The 17993-nt window shown below is 36.4% G+C and overlaps 1 pseudogene; it reads right to left on the bottom strand.

Moving 5' to 3' along the window:
- Nucleotides 1-7257: 7257 nt before the first annotated feature.
- Nucleotides 7258-17993, bottom strand: part of LOC105824174 — an 87124-nt pseudogene continuing 76388 nt past the window's right edge.

Here is a 17993-nt window from a genome sequence, read left to right as displayed (position 1 = left end):
ACTTTATAGCACCAGACAAGGCTTATTGCAAGATAATTGGCAAAAATCTTTGATCTTGTTACATTCTGATGTATTTATAATACTTAATTTAGCAAATATTTATGAAGTACCAACTATGTGTCACAACCTTTATTAGGCATGAGGGATATGGCAGGAAATAGGAAAGGTAATTCCTGTAATGAGCCATGATGACGTGTGGAGCCTCTATCTTCAGCCAACAAAAAAACTCAGATGGGCTGCCAAATGTTTCCAATGCCCTACCTATTCATAATGTCCCCAAATCTTTCTTCCAGTCAAAGACAGTACATTTCTCTTTTTAACAATCTGAAGACATCAATTTTCTTGAAGTTTCCAGAATAGACATAAGAGTGTATTTCTGATAGGGTAATGATATACGTACTTAACAAGTGTATCGAGTACCCTCCATATACCATTCACTGTAGATACAGCAGTAAACAGTATAGACCTTATGCCTGCTAGTAGTCTGTAAAGGAAGAAAGCTAGGAACTGTCTTAACTCGGAGACATCAGTAATTCCACCTAGTTTATGCTAAAGGAAAATGGCACATCTGCCAGTTTCTCTAAGACCTGTCTCAAAATATTAAGTGAAATATCAGCATTTCTGGCACAGATGATGTAGACAGAGACACAAACCACAAACCAAGCCACAAACCACTTCTCCTGTTTCCAAAGCGTGGATTCCTTGAAGCCTCTCCAATTTGTGTCGTATCTTCTATTTGGCAGTGCAATAAAAATGCACAGAAAACCAGTTTTTGCATTGAATTTAGAGGGAGAATTTATGGGATTGTTTATCTATTTCACCTTTTCAAAAAATTCTTTTTTCCTCCAAATATATAGTTGAATGGGAACAACTGTTTCTATAACATGACCCATTTGGTGGCCACAGCCATTGAATTAAGCAGTAGACACCTGATCCAGACTGGACAAATACATCTTTTCTCTGGAAAATTTGGATTTGCTATTAAGAACTTTAAAAAAAAAAAAGGATAAACCTAAGAAAGGAATAGCAGAACTGCCTAGTGAGAGTGTCTTAGGTTTAAAAATATAAATCAGATCCTATTTCTCCCCTGATTAAAATCATACAATGGTTTTCCATTGTTACTCTTTACCTAAACCTTCATGGCAGTACAGGACAGCTTCTGCCTACTTTCTGGGATTCACTTTTTATCACTCTACCCCTCATTCAATCTTCTTAATCTTCCCATCTCTGAAACATGGCAAGCTCATTCCAGTCTCAAAGACTTCACATTTGCTCCTCCCAACAAATTGAAATAAATGTCCTCCAATTTTCCCATGACAATTTTCCTACTCCTCCTTATCATCCAGGTTTCAGCCTTTCTTTATGACCTTATTTAAAGCACCTGCCTCCTCAAGTCACTTTCACTTGCATTTCCTCTTTCCCAGCATCCTTTTACACTTTTTAAAATTTTTACTTATTATGGGTACATAACAATTGTGTATCTTTATAGGGAACATGTCAATGTTCTGCTACAGGCATGCAGCGTATATTAATCAAACCAGAGTAATTAGAGTACCCTTCATCTCAAACATATGGAACTTCTTTGTGTTAGGAACATTGAGATTCCACTCATTTAGTTATTTTAAAATCTCTTGTAGCATCCTTATTATTACCTAAAATTATATTATTTTGGAATATTTGTTCATTCATTTATCTCCCCTCAATTATTGTAGAATATACTCTTTTCATTGATTTGTCTGACTAGTTCATTGATATATCCCCAAGACCTGGAATAATACCCAGCATGTTATGGCAATCAACAATCAGTATCAATAAATATTTGCTGAATGAATGAAGGATTGAATGACCCTATAACGTGTAATATTCAGGAATTGTTGTCATCTTTGTTTTGCTACCAGTTGGAACTGAGAAGTAGAGGAAGGTACAGAGAGGGGAGAAAAACAAAACAGATGTGCTAAGATTCGCTTTAGCGGGAGACTGAGAGTCTTGAAAGTATACCAATTCTTGATTCCTATTTATTTCTTAAGCTCATATGCATCCCTCTTGTGTTCCTTGAGATGCTCTCAAATGCCTATAATCAATTCCTTTTTTACTGAAACTAATGTGAGTAAAATTTCTGTTACCTCCAATGAAAAAGTAGTTGCATGTTTTATCAAGGTATAATTTACATATAATACAATGCACAGATCTTAAGTTTCCACAATTTTAAGCATCTATGTAAGAACTACCCAAAGCAAGATATTGAACATTCTCATTATTCCAGGATTTTCACTCTTACCTCTTTCCAGGTGGTCCTCCACCCCACTTACAGAGTCACCTTCTGACTTTTATTACCGTAGACTAGTCTTTCCTGATCTTATAACTAATATAAACAAAATTACTCCGTGTGTGTTTTCATGTCTCATATCTTCTATTCAGCATAATGTGTTTGATGTTTATGTTTTTGTGTCACTGAGTCAAGGCCTTGTTAAGATGCTTTCTTTTTATTGCTGAGTAGAACTCCATTATATGAATGTACACAACTTGTTTATTCAAGAAAGAATTCTAAATGCAGAAATCGCACATTGGTTGAATGAAGGGAGGGCGAGGACAACAAGAATCCCTTATTTAAATTGGGAAGAGGATTGTGATGCATGTGGTTTAGCACAGCAGTTGGATTTTCATCTTCTTTTATGTCATGTATCCACGATTTTTAGGGGGTTTGGTGGCAAAATTTCAAAATATTTTAATATGGCTGGGCACAGTGGCTTATGCCTGTAATCCTGGCACTCTGGGAGGCCGAGGCAGGTGGATTGTTTGAGCTCAGGAGTTCGAAACCGGCCTGAGCAAGAACGAGACCCCATCTCTACTAAAAATAGAAAGAAATTAATATATAGAAAAAATTAGCCGGTCATGGTGGCGCATGCCTGTAATCCCAGCTACTCGGGAGGCTGAGGCAGAAGGATCACTTGAGCCCAGGAGTTTGAGGTTGCTGTGAGCTAGGCTGATGCCACGGCACTCTAGCCTGGGCAACAGAGCAGCAGTCTTCCCCTGAAACCCACATTGTCTAATACACGTCAGAAACATGCTCAGCTGACTTTATGCTTCTTTTGGCAAGACAACTACTACCCAAAAATTTCTGTCCCATAATGTTTGGCAATGAAAGTAAAACCAAAGAATCTGTAACTTTCATTGCACCATTCTTTTCTTTGACATTTTCTAACTCAATTTGTGCCTAAAATGAGCCATCTGCAATGAGATATTTACAGTCATAATGATAGAGGATACATTTTTCCTAATGTTTACCAAAGAAAAATTATTCTAGACATAACAGCAATGATAAGTATATGTCACTTAATTGTCTCTAGCTGTGCCCCAAGCCACTGTATCATTATTAATTTGATTTGCCTTAAAAAGTTATTAATTTGATTAAAAATATCAAAAATAATTTTCAATGTAATACAAACGAAATGAAAGAAAATTCATTTAGGAAAACTCTGATTCAATCTTTGGACATCCTTAGAGGTCCATGTTCCAGGACCTTAGAGGATCTATTTTTCTTTCATTATTCTAGCATTCATTTTAGAGACCTGTAACTTCCCAGCCCAGAAATCCCTTGGCTCTCCAAGGCAGGCAAAGTGGGCTTCCACTGATCTGGAATATCAGTGAGGACTGAGGTCTGAGGGATGGAGGAAAGGGTCCTATTTGCAAGACATAATCTCACTTCCCAAGTGCTAGATACACATGAACCGCAGGGTATAGTTTGTATTAGAACCTCCACTGCCCCCAAAGTGTTGGCTTGGTTTCTTCTTTAGTCCTACATATTTTCTTCACTACTTTCCCAAGTTTCACTTTAAATGTATGCTTGCTTATTGCAGTCTAGGGTGTGAGGAAAGAGCAACTCCAGTTTTTCATGTATAATTCCACTTGCCCCCAACTGGATTAATAGCACTGCCCTATATTTCTGCCTTTCATTTTCACAGTTCATTTATGTTTAAACTAAAACATAATAATTGATCATAAAACATTGAAGCTGACAAGGCCCTTAATGATTATCAAGCACTACAGACCACGTGACTGAGCTTCAGAAAGGTAAATAAATTTGTCCAAGAATACACAGTTATCGATGGAGATAGGGTCTTGTGCCCAGGGCTCCTACCTCTAAAATCACCTCTTTTTAATGACAGGAAGTTTATAGCAGATAGTGCAGGGGGAAAGATTTCCAAGTTTCTTTTCAAACTCAGAAATCAGCTATGCAATATTTTTCTAGGTAGCAAGCTCCTACCATTGCCTTTTCCTGAAACTTTAAAGTAATTCTCATGAATTATTCCAAGCACATGGAAATCAGGCATCAAAGGAGAAAAGCAGAAATAATAGAACACAAAGCTGCAAGCAGGTGTCTCTCCTTTATATGGGGAATATTTAATTTTCAATCACTTGTTTGCAAGAAGACATCCAAAATGTCTCAGAACTAGTTACTATCCAATATGAAATCGTCTTCCCTGCTGCTTTTGCCAGCCAACATTTCATTTCTTCTTGTAACCACCTCTACATTTATTAAAAAATAAAAAATAAACCCAAGGAAATAATCCTTGTCTTGATGTTCAATTCTTGATATAATTGCATAGAGTAAATATGTGTATGCTCTCCCTGGAACATTATTTCCTTGCCTGTACTCTTTTTCTTTGGCCTAAGTTAAGGTATTGGGAATTTCAGTCACTGTAGAATGGGAGGGAAACGCTGTTCTCATGTTAAAAACATGGAAATATGAAGCATCTCCCTTAGGCCAGGTTAGAAAGTCCCAAATAGGAAGAATATTATACCATTACCTGATGTATTCAGGACCACACAGATTTTCCATCTTCAAAAAAATTAGACTTGAATATTCCCTATTTGTTCCAAAGGACTCTTCTATTAATAACACTGTTCTTATAAATCCCTGGTACTAATATACTGTGTATTCCAATGCCGTTAGAAGACATAAAATGACAGTTAACTACTCATGGAAACAGAGCTGTTGGGTTTATCAAGTGCGATTGGCTTTATCCATCAACCTTTTGCAGTTTGGAATTAGAGAGGGTAACTACAGGATCTCCCTACAAATGTCTCTTGCTGGCATCATCAGAAAGTAAGGACTAAGCTGAAGGGACGAGAAGGCTGTCAGCATGCCATTCTCAAGTATATATTGTCATTTTCCATTTAATAAAGTACTGTTATTTCACAGGGGAATAGTAAGTTCCTATACTTCTTACTATTAGGAATTGTTGAGTGTTAGCGAGTTATTTTTGCATTTGCACAATCAATCTCAGCTTACCTCAAAACTGAGTAAAAGAAAAAACCTTCTTTGTATCAATTAATCTTTGCATTAACCCTTGAAAATAATCCAAAGGAAGAAGAATCAATCAACAGAGAAGATGAAGAGAGATGTGACTAAGGCACCAGCAGAACTCTCAAAAAAAGACTTATTTCTGACCTAAATGTTGCCAGAGAAGCAGATTCCTAGATGTATCTTGGGGCTTGCAGCTGCCAGGAATGTTTTCTGGGTGGTCACAGAGCTCATTAATCACTCTGTGTGTTCACTAGCCTGGTGGCAGATTGACATGCAGAAGCCTAAAGGACCAGCTAAACCTGGCAAATCTCATCATTTTATTGGCTGGCTTAAATCCCTTCAAAGCCCAAACTCCTTTGCATAGTGTACGAGGCATTTCCTGATATAAGCCTAAACCCCTCTTCCATAACATCTCTGACTACACCCTCTGTCCTATCCTAAGCTTTAGGCTATGCTGGGCCATGCTGCTATGCCTTTTTAAATTCCGCTCCCTTGGTTGCTCTATCCATTCTTCCTAGTCAACCTAGTGAAACACAAAGCTTTCAAAACTCTTCTCAGATTCCACTCACCTAGTTACTTCCTTATTTTATCCTCATAGCACAGTTTGGTAACTTTTTGTTTATCATTTTTTAGTATTGTATCTATTGTTTACTGTTGTAACTATTCTGCAAAGGCAGGAAATAACTCATCTTGTCTCAGCACACAGCACAATGCCTGGCACATGACAGGTGCTTAATAAACGTTTGATGAATAAAAGAGGCAATGGGTCCAGCTAATGGATACCTAGTCTGTGTCCAACAGTGCCAAAGCTAATTGTCCTTTCACTATGGAAGCAAATCATCACCAAATTCAATGTTCTCAGTCCTAAGTGTCCAAAATTTGAGTTTTGAAATAAGGTCAACAGGCAATGAATACCTAGACAAATCTAAAAGGCAGGCGAAGTATGGAATTGGAACAGTTTCCAAGCCAGAGACTGGCTTTTCCAGAGAAATAGGGAGAAGGGGGATCGGGAGGGGAGGAGAGAGACGACTCTAAAATTAGCACTGTAAATGGCATAGTAGCTCCAGGAGAATTGAAAGGAGGAAGACAATTATGCACAGCAAATGGTCCAAAGCATGCTCAAGTCCCAAATGTCTGATGACGCAGAGCAGAGTTACAGAAAGCTTACTTTAAGTTCAAAGGCAGAAAATTCAGTCACTTGAGGACAAAATGGGAATCCAATCCCTAATCATCTCAGGGACAAGGAAGAAATGTAAGAGCTAAGGAGTAGATCAACAAGAATGTCTTGTGCCAAGTCATTTACTTCTCTGCTTCACCTTATATTTTTTCTGCCAGGGACAAGCCCCAGTCACAGTACTTCAAGAAAGACTTTCCATATCTGTGGGGTGGTAAGAGCAGTGTTTAATAGTTAAGCTGTAGAGTCAGACTGCCTGAGCTAAAAGCCTGAGTCCATCACTTTCCAGCTGTGAGGCATTGGTCAATTACTTAACCTCTATGAGCTGTAGAATGGGGCTGAAAATATACCTACTTCATAGGCCTGTTGGGAGAATTAAATGTGTTAATCCACAGGAAGTATTTAACTCAGAGACTGGAAGGTTCAGAGTAAGTAGCCAGACAAGTCATTACACTTTTAAAGAAGTTCATGGCAGGAAACACATATTTAATTTTTCATGTAGACCCCAATCAGTTCTCTTTCTATTTATTCGGGTTTTTTTATAAAACTATCACAATGTTTTTTAAGAGGGGAAAAAAACTACCAACTAAAAAAGATACCACTTTGAGTAGAAATAAGATTATAGAAATGTATAATGGATTCAAAACTTTACAAAAGGAACAAAGTTTTATTTTCTAATTGATGCATTAGTTTGGTGACAACTAATGTATAAATGTTTGTAGTTTTTCTTTTTTTTTTTTAAACAACTGGTAATCAATTTATTAAAACAGTTGGCTTAAGCATCTGCAATGGTGACTTCGACCTCAAGTCCTGGCTCAGTACTGATAGAAGTAATCTGCTTAACAAGCTCAGGTCTGTGCAAGTCCATTAATGAGTGGCTTGTGGATTCTTGTTTGGAAGCTGTCCCAAGTCTTAGAACCTTCACCACAAGTTTTTCTTGTAGTGATTTCAAAGTCGCGGTAGGCATCCGAACCCGTCCTTTAGCTTTGAGATTCTTTTCCTTTGTGCCTCTGATCAAGTCAGCCAACACACCCCTTCTCCAGGGACTTCACGTTGAGCTTGGTTAGGGTACTTCTAATTTGGTGAATCGCCACCTCCGGCTCCACGGGTGTTTTTCTGGCACCTTTAAAAGCCACGGCAGTGGCGCGGCCTCGTGACCCACCCGATCCTCGGCGAGACCGAACGGCGGCGAGTCAGGCGCGGAAGCGGGCACACCTGGGCCCCCCTGCACCTGCCACCGTGGCTTCCTCCAAAAGCGATTGTAGTTTTTCAAGAAAGCAGTTGCTTAAATAACACAACAATAGAAAATACAATTTAGTGTATACAGGCCGTTAAAAATGGGCCCCGTTGCTCTGCAGTCCTCTGGACTCGGGCTGCTTCCTGCCTTCTGTTCCACCGTCCCTAAGGTGAGGGAGCTGTCGTGGGCTTAGAGTTCGAGATAGAGCTTCGACCATCTCATATGCATTCCAAGAAGCAAAAAGGAAGAAGGGGATGCATTTTTCCCTTTAAAAATATATTTCAGAAATTGCCACACCACTTTTCTACATTTATTATTAGCCAGAACTCAGTCATTTTACCACAACTAGTAGCAGAGAAGACTGAGAAGTATAGTCTGTGTTCAGATGATATATTCCACTACAAATTGGGGGTTTTATTACTGCAGAAGATACTGGGGGGCAATTAACAGCCTTTGCCAGAGCTGGCTTTGTGTTCTTTATGTGGACTGGAGTATTATCCTCATAACTCTAGTATGATGCAAACATTTGTATGAAGGGAATTTGTTTGCTTATTAGTAAATCATTAAGTCAAAACTAGATTTTCATGAGTTTCTCTATATCCCTGTGCTTTGTTTCAAGGTAATAGATATTTGTCAGTTTTTCCTGACTAAAATGAATTTCTCTCATTGCAGAACTATTTCTCAGGCTAAAAATCCAACTTCCAGAGCAAAAGCAATATTAGTGAGGTGTTTACTCCTAGACTGACATTCCAGAAACCCTGGAGTATTCAAAACTGCATAAATGTAATTTTTCTTGATTAATGATCCTTTGTCCATGCTGTCCCCATTACCTGTAATGACCTCTTAACCTTTCTTTCTAGCAAACTCTTATTCATTCTTCAAAACCCATCTTAAATTTTCCATCTTTGTGAAGTCCCCTATAACTCTCCCAATCACATTTAGCTTTGCCCTCCTCTATGTTCCCACAGCACGTTGTTTTTATGTCTGGTATCACACTTGACACATTGGGTTGTGAATATTTGCATTCCTCTGCCCTCTCAAGTTGATTATGATTTGGGGAAGCGGACAGACACTCAGAAATATTTGTTTAATGAATAAATAAATTGATTCCTCCCCTAATAGCTGGTTATTTATATGACATTACTGTAGAGAAAGTTTCTTTAATTAACAGAAATACAACATGAGCAATAATAACAGCACTGATATACCCGTGACCTCTCCTACTTCACAGAGAACATAAAACCATCAGATGGAAATGTCTGCACTTTTCTGCCATCGTAAACCCACCTTCCTCCTCCTCTTTCATCTCTTCTGTTTTTTCCCTCTTGTTATAGTCCAGAAGGTAACCCTCAATCTGTGTTATAGCTCCTGCATCCCCTACTCTTACCCCAAAACCTCGCAATATTAACTATCTTTTTCTTTCTTGTTCATCTTCTTTCCATTGTACCCTTTCCATCATCAATTAATCACTTGCAATTCATTTTCACATTTAAAAGAAACCACAACTTTGAACTCTATTTCCTTTACTATTGTTGGCAGTATTTTTTTCTCTCCTTTACAAAGCCTTGAAGAAGTTGCCTAAACTCACAGATTCACTGACCTGCTGCGGACTGACTCCTCAACTCACTCTAATCTGTGTTCCTCTGCCACGCCTTCGGCCACAGGGCTCCTGCCACAGTCCCCAGTGAGTTTTCTGCCAACTACGCTGAAGGGCATTTTTCTGCCTTCCTGTTCTTTAACTCCTTCAGCATCATTAGAGAGTGTAGAGTACTGTCTGTGTCTTTCTTGAAACAATCTCTGCACTGGGCTCCTGTATCACCGAATTCCTCTCATTTTCTTTTACCTCTGGGACTAATTCTCGGTTTCCTTTGCTGGATCACTGTCCTTTAACTTGCTTTTGATCTTGAGTTCTTCAAGGTTTTGTCACTAATCCTTTCCTCTTCTTAGTCTGCATTCTCTATTTCATGATTTTATCCATGCCCATATTTTAAATTCCCATCTATATTATGAATACTTTCAAGTGAGTGTCTCCTTTCCAAACTTTTCCTCTGAGCTCCAGACTCGAGTAACAAATTGCTGACCTAATGTCTCTAATTAGAAGTCTCAGATTATCTACATGCTTAGCAAATTTAACATGTTCATCCCTGAACTCATGATCCCCTTCCCCAGCCCAGCCTTCCGTGAGCGTTCTCTTGTTTAATAAATGGCATTACTATTTATCCAGCTGCCCATCTAACAAAAAGAATTCAGTTCTGCTTGGCCTGACTTCCTAGCAAGTTAAGGGGACTTTGGTATATTGTGGTAGCCAGCCTCGAAGAAGGCTGTCGATGATTCTGCCACCTGGTATTCACCCTTTTGTGAATCCTTTCCTTTAAGTGTGGATTGGATTTACTGATTCACTTCCAAGGAATGGAATGTGACAGAAGGACTGGGATGGCTTTTATCTTTTCATCTTGGGTATGTGCTTCCTCACGCGCTCGTGCTCTCTCTCACCAATTGTACTGAGAGAAGCTAGCTACCGTATCATGAGGTCACTCAGAAAACCCTGTGGAGAGGCTCACACCTCAAGAAACTGAAGGCCTCGGTTGCAGATGGTATGTGAAGAACTGTGCCCTGCCAACAACCACATAAGTGACGGTGGAAATGGAGTCTTCAACCCAGTTATGACCCGAGATGACTGCAGCCCCAGCTGACAGCTTGACAGCATCTTAGTGAGAGAATCTGAACCAGCTAAGCTGTTTTTTTTTTTTTTTTGATTTCCTAAGTTTTGGATAATTCGTTATGCAGCGAAATGTAACCCAATATACATTTGAAGAAGAAAAACACTCTTGTGGGAACCAGATGACTCCTGACCTGTAATAACTTTACCATTTTGTAGAGATTGCAAAACAGACATACCTATGTAGAGTATTGTGTAGATATGAGCTTGTATTAACAACACAATTGATTTATATGTTTTCCTATAAAAATAACTTAAAGCAAAACTTTGTTTTTAGTGTGAATTGTCTTTTATTCTAAAAACTTTAACTGTTGCATATATATAAAAAAGAAGTTAAATATCCATGATTCATGACCTCTAGGTCTTGATCAAATAACCTAGTAAAGCTTATACAACCCACTCTTGACACATACATCTTCACCTTCACATACTCTGCTGAACATGTTGGGCAGCAAGAATTCTACTGAGCTGCCAGGGACAAGCCACATTAATAGATTCCATTTTCTGTGTACATTTTTTTTTACTTTTTAATTCAAGCTAAGATTATGAGGTATTTTCATTTCTCTCTTTTAAATGAATGTAAATACATCCTAATTAGACTCTCAATTCCCCTTCCTTTCTCTTTTTTTCTCCTTAATGCATTTATCTGCTGTTTGTTTTTCTCCACTTTCTTCCCCCCAAATCATGGTTATTTGTTTCTTATTAACTTTATAACCAATCACAAAGGATGCAGGAAACAAAAGCAAGTACAATATAATAAAAAACTAGTAACATGGGCAATGACTAAATTCAATCCATATAGCTTAGGTAAAAATAAAGAAACAACTTACAACTCATTTCTTCTCTGACAAGAATAATAATTTCAATGAAAAAACTCTCTAATAGCAAAGGCAGGCATCTTGGAGCATTGAAATTAAAAAGAAAAAAAAAACTTTCAAAAAGAGAAAACAGCAGAAATAATCACATGATTGAACCCTGTATAGTAGTTAAAAAACCTCCACAGTAAGTATTAGAAACCCAAACAATTTACCACCAAAATTCTGACATGAACATGTTGGAATAATTTAAGAATGAAGCATGATATATAATTGGATTTAACAAGAAAAAAGTTTTAAAAGTTTTAGCAATAAATTATTCAGAAATATGTATGACAGCATTAAAATTTTACATTAACTGATAGCATCTATTTCAGAATTAAAATGACTATAAGAAGGAGTCATAGTTCTTCATTTAAATCTTAATGCTGAAATAAAGACTGTGGTTATTAAAATGCAAGAATCTTCTGTTAACTCAAGATATCTGATTTTTTAAAAGATGGATAGAAAAGATATAGAAGTAATTGCTATGAGTATTGCCAGAGATAAGCCCTTAAAGCAAAATGAAGAAAGACTGACTTTATACAACTAGGTGATTCAACAGAAAATTGTAGTCATTATTATTTGTCTTAGTCTGTTTGCATTGCTATGAAGGAATATGTGAGGCTGGGTAATTTATAAAGAAAACAACTTTATTTGGCTCATGGTTCTGCAGGCAGTACAAGAAGCGTGGCATCAGCATCTGCTTCTGGTGAGGGCTTCAGGAAGCTTCCATTCATGGCTCAAGGGGAAGGGGAGCCAACGTGTATAGATATCACGTGGTGAGACAGAAACAAGAAAGAGAGAGTGAGGGAGGTGCCAGGCTCTTTTAACATTCAGTTCTTGCAAGAATTAATAGAGAAAGAGCTCACTCATTACTGTGAGAAGGGCACCAAGCCATTCATGAGGGATCTGCCCCCATGACCCAGACACCTCCCACTAGGCCCTACCTCCAACATTGGGGATCAAATTTCAACATGAGATTTGGAGGGGACAAATAGCCAAACTATGTCATTACTCTTCATCTTTCATTTTTTCATGAGCCCGGAACCCTTTCTGACTGTGGCATATGATGGGAAACTGATTGATCACAGATCTTTTTATTTTTCAATCACCACCAATGAATCTTCCAGTTTGGAAGTAATCCACCAGTTACCATGCTACTGATACTCTAGATCTCTCTGTGCATACATCCTTCAAATTAATGGGAAACGCATCTTTTATGCATTGCTATTTCCTGACACACCTACACACACACACACACATATGTATATATACCTATACACACACACAAACATATAGACTCCTGCCCCAAAACATCACCTATATCTAAAAATAGTTTTGCTTTATATCTTTTATAATTTCCAATTAGCTACTCCACCTTGATTTAATTATTTTGTCAATCAATTTTGTCTGTTTATGATAGTCTGCAGTTTTCTTAAAGCTACTTTTTATGTAGACAGCTATAGAATAATGATGTCAATGATTACATTGTTTTCTTATAAAAAGCAAAAGATTAAACACAAGAAATAAGACTACTATGAAAATGATATAAAATAAGAAATTCATTAGATTCATCTCAAATATATTTTGGCAACATTATGAACTTTGATGAAAACCAGTATTAATTCATTTTTATTGAGATATAATCTGTATATAAAAATATTCATCCTTTTAAAGTGAACAAATCATTGGTTTTTAGTATACTCATAAAGTTGTGCAACAATTACCACTATCTAGTTTCAAAACATTTTCCTCACCCTATAAAGAATCCCCATACATATTAGTCATCATTCCTCCTTCCTCTCTCCCTCCAGCCTTTGTTAACCACTGGTCTACTTTCTCTCTTTTGCCTCTAAGGCCATTTCATATAAATGGAATCTTATAATATCTAACCTTTGTGTCTATATTCTTGCACTTACCATGATGTTTCCAAATTTCCAGCATGTTTCAGAACTCATTCCTTTTTATGGCCAAATACTATTTCCTTGTATAGATATACATTTTTTTATCCATTCATAATGTGGTAGACATTTAGAATGTTTCTACTTTTTGGCTATTGTGAATAATGCTATGAGCATTCATGCACTATTTTTTGTGTGGACATATGCTTTCAATTCTTTTGGATATATACCCAGCAGTAGAATTACTGGGTCATATGGTAATTCTATGTTTAAATTTTGAGAAACTACCAAATTGTTTTCCACAGTTGCTGTGCCAATTCACATTCTTACCAGCAATGTAAGAGGGTTTCCATTTCTCTGTATCCCTGCAAGTAATTGTTATTTTCTGTTTGTTTATTATTACAGTGAGTGTGAAATACTATCTCATTGTGGTTTTGATTAACATTTCCCTAATGATCAATGATAGGGAGTGTCTTTTCATGTGCTTATTGGCCATTTGTATATCTTCCTTGAACAAATGTCTATTTAGATTCTAGACTCACTTTTAATTCCATTTGATTTGCATTTTTTAAATTATTGAATTGTAAGAGTACTTTATATACTTTAGATAAAAGCCACTTATCAGATAATGTAATTTGAAAATGTATTTCTCATTATATGAATTATCTCTTTACTTTCTTGATAGTGAATAATATCCTTTCAAGCACGAAAGTTTTAAATTTTGATGAAAGTTTTTAATTTTTCTTTTGTTGATTATGTGTTTGGTGTCATATGTAACAAACCATTGCCTAATCTAAGATCACGCAAATTTATACCTTATTCTTCTAAGAGTTTTATAGTTTTAGCTCTTGCATTTAGACCTCTTATCCATTTTGAGTTAATTTTGTAGGACAAGATAAATGCCAGGAAGCTCACTGTTCTTAAGCTTTAGTCATTTTTCTTGAATAAATGATCCCCAGATTGTTGAAAGGCTTTGGTTAATTTCCAGAGTTGTGAAGAAGTTAATTTTGACTCTTTATGTCAGTCTTCTTGCTGTTGTGGAGAAGAGGACTGACTTTTGGAGGTCCTTATTCTGCCATTCCTAATGACATGTAGCATCAGTTCTTGAAATGGCATTTTTCTTTTTGTTGTCCAGAAATTTTTGACTGAAACAAGTTATAGGCAGTAGCATATATTAACATACCAAATATTTTTTATAGCAAACTTGCATTTGTATTTGCTTACTTGTCCCTAAGACAAATATCTGTTGAAATCAAAAGCTTCTTAAAAACAAAGCTTTTAGTATGTTAATATAATAGAATTCAATTGAGTTTAACAACTTTTAGATGTAACATGTTTGTCCACACAGTCTCCCTCCAAATGATGAATTGGCTTTGAAACCATTAGGTCAAAAAGAGAATGATTATCTGAGGCACAGTCACTATTGTTATTATTATGATTATTATTGTTGATTACAACAGCTATAGATTTAGCTTTTGCCATGTGAAATGTCCAATACTATTTTCTGGGAGAAATATAAAGCAGAATAAGACTATATTTACAATTTAAATAACGAAATCCCAGTACATTATTAATCATTATAGTCATTAGTTACCAGTGTGTACACATAAGAGATTTATTACTAAAGGTAAGTCAATAAATCAGGTGCCTTTTTTACTTAAAGTAGTTTTTTTTAAAAAAGATATGACAGGTCTAAATGATTAAAAAAAGATTTTCTGCATTATAGCTTTCATTTTATAATATAGTGTACATAATTTTTATGGCAATGACAACAGAAACGTAAACTTTCCATTGATGTTTATTTACTGCTTTTATTTCTTTCCATACTTTTTAGCATCTCTTTATGAATATAAATAGCACACATTCTTTTGACTAATACGTTCATAATTTTATAATGTGGGTAAGAAAAATAATCTTCAAACCAAACATAAAGAAAGCATTTGCTGATTCCCTCAGCATGCAAACTATCAGATGCCAATTAGTTCGGTGATTCTTTCCATTGCAGTTCCATGTGTGTGGGCCAGTAATGCAGTCCAAGCTCTCATTCCTTTTTCTGTTTCTTGTCATGTTGGTTTTTGACTGGCTATTGGATCCAGCTGAAACCCTCTCACAGTGGGTGGGCCTGGGGATATTTTCTCCCCATATCCTTTTTAATCTCACTCCCCCATTGGTGGTACCATCTTCATTTCTACCCAAGTAAGAATCTATTTGCTTTCTTTTATTGCCAGATGAGGATTTGGCCTATAAACACTAGAAGGATAAATACTTTTATATCTACAAATAATTTACATTTTAATGAGAAATCAAGTGGGTAGACTGACTTTATTTCAGACAATATTTTATGCACTATTAGATCTGAATGTCCTTACATGTTCTCTTCCAAACCATAAATAGGCAATCCTCAAAGGAGTAAGGTGCAAGCTTGAATTTGAATGCTGATCCAAACAATTTACTTAGATTTTTTTTTTTTATTTCAGCATATTATGAGGGTACAGATGTTTAGGTTACGTATGTTGCCCTTGGCCCCCCTCCCCCCCAAGTCCGAGTTTCAAATATGTCCATCCTTCGGGTGGTGCGCATTGCACTCTTTGTGTATGCAAATACCCGTCCCCTCCTCCCTCCTCACCCCTCCCCCCTGCCCCCTGCCCAACATCCAATAGATGTTATTCTTATATGTGCATTTATGTGTTGGTCAGTTAATACCAATTTGATAGTGAGTACATGTGGTGCTTTTTGTCCTTAAGATTGAATTGAACAAAATATTCTAATTTTTTTACAATTCTGAAAATTACCTTTTTTTTTGAGTGAGGCGTGTTTGAGGCGAACAGTACCATCTTATCGTCACTGTATCACCACCATAATAAAGCTATTTACAGAAGGAAAAAAATTACAAATAAGATTTCAATCTTAATTTAGCTAATAAAAATTCCCCACATTTATCTGCTAGATCTAGAAAATAGAAACATAATGACCTAGTGAATTTGATGTTTATTTCCTTTTATATCCCTTGTTCTTATGGCATAAATGCTAAAAATAGGAGACATATTTAAGGAAAAAGACTTAAATTCAGTGTCTGGAAACTGGAGTTCCAGGCTTGTCTTTCTGATCTAGTAGATTCCTGTGATGCTGATCTATGATGAAATCTTCCTTTAAATAAGGATAATGATATTTATTTCTCAAATCTCAGAGAGATATTAAGAAATGTGAAGGTTAAAGTGCTATAAACATATGATACATTATTGCAGATGACATGTTGTAGATAGTACTCCTTTGTATTGTAAAGAAAAGAAGCATTAAAAGCTGAGAAGAAATAAATTTATACCATAGTTAACCTAGAAGAAGAGAACAAGTTTCCAGACAGATGAGAGTGTATTATATAAGCCAAATAAATTAAACTAAGTCGTTTATTATACTTCTCTAAATATTTTGGCAGTGAATCTGAAGTGTGAGCATCATTTTCTTTATATTCCAACTTGATAGACTTATTTGGCACTGGTCATTTCTACTATCATTATTTCTACCACCATCCCAATAATGTAAACAAAGAATATATTAAAAGACCCATATTTATATGGTGCCATTTGTGGCAAACAGTGCTAAGTATTTACTAAACTAATTTTCATTCCTCTTGGGCACATGGCTAGACCACAATTCCCAGCTTGCCTTGCAATTGGGAGATGCATGTGGCCAATCTGAACAATAGAATATGTGCAAACATCATATAATGCATTTCAGGTCTGCATTTTAATATACTCCTTTGCATAACTCTTGAGCTTTTCCCTATCTTCCAGCTTAATCAAGAGGACTCCATGGACCTAGAGGAGGGGAGAGCCCGAGAGGAAAGGAGACTGGGTCCTTAAATAACTGAATGGTCTCACAAACGACCCTTATTGAAATGTGAGTGACTGAAATATTTTCATTGTGCTAAGTTACTGAGATTTTGGGATTGTTACATCAGTTAGCCTACCCTTACTATTCTACCATTGTAAGAATCTATAGTCAGTTTATTTCAAATTTCTAGCTATATGCATCATGAAAAAAGAAAAAAAGTTTACATAGTCAATAAGGAGTAAATATTTGTCATGATTATTTGACAGGCTATGAACAAAACACCTAGTTAGTTGGTCAAATCTTCAAAAACCAACTTGTTGTCTGAGTGTTGCATTTGTAAATATAACCATAGTGCCTGCTCTCTGGGAGTCCGATATAAAACCTAGAGTTTCCATATTGACACATGAATGAGATGTTAATGGTGGCTATATGAATGGGCTTCCATTTTTGTGAGGATCTACTAAGCCTTATGGAGGAACAATAACCAGACACAGGGCTGGCAGTTGGATTTTTCCCTTTCAAAGATGGGGAATAATTGCAGGACAAGATAAAGAACTACTAATATATTTGGCCAAGAAAAAATAAGTTGAACAGGATTTCTACCAAATTCAACAAATATTGCCATAGACGAAACAGGACCCCTATCTCTCACCACTCACAAAAATTAACTCAAGATGGATAAAAGACTTAAATGTAAAGCATGAAACAGTAAGAATTCTAGAAGAAAATGTAAGAAAAACTCTCCTAGATATCAGCCTATGCAAAGAATTTATGAAGAAGACCCCAATGGCATTTATAGCAACAGCAAAATAAATAAATGGGATTTGATTAAATTAAAAAGCTTCTGCACAGCCAAGGAAATAATCAACAGAGCGAATAGACAACCTACAGAATGGGAGAAAATATTTGCAAACTATACATCCAATACAGGCTAATATCCAGAATCTACAAAGAACTCAAGAAAAT

Source organism: Propithecus coquereli, unplaced genomic scaffold (genome assembly GCF_000956105.1).
Source record: "Propithecus coquereli isolate 6110/MARCELLA unplaced genomic scaffold, Pcoq_1.0 Scaffold72, whole genome shotgun sequence".
In the NCBI taxonomy this organism is placed as follows: Eukaryota; Metazoa; Chordata; class Mammalia; order Primates; family Indriidae; genus Propithecus; species Propithecus coquereli.
This window is presented reverse-complemented; position numbering and strand designations above follow the sequence as displayed.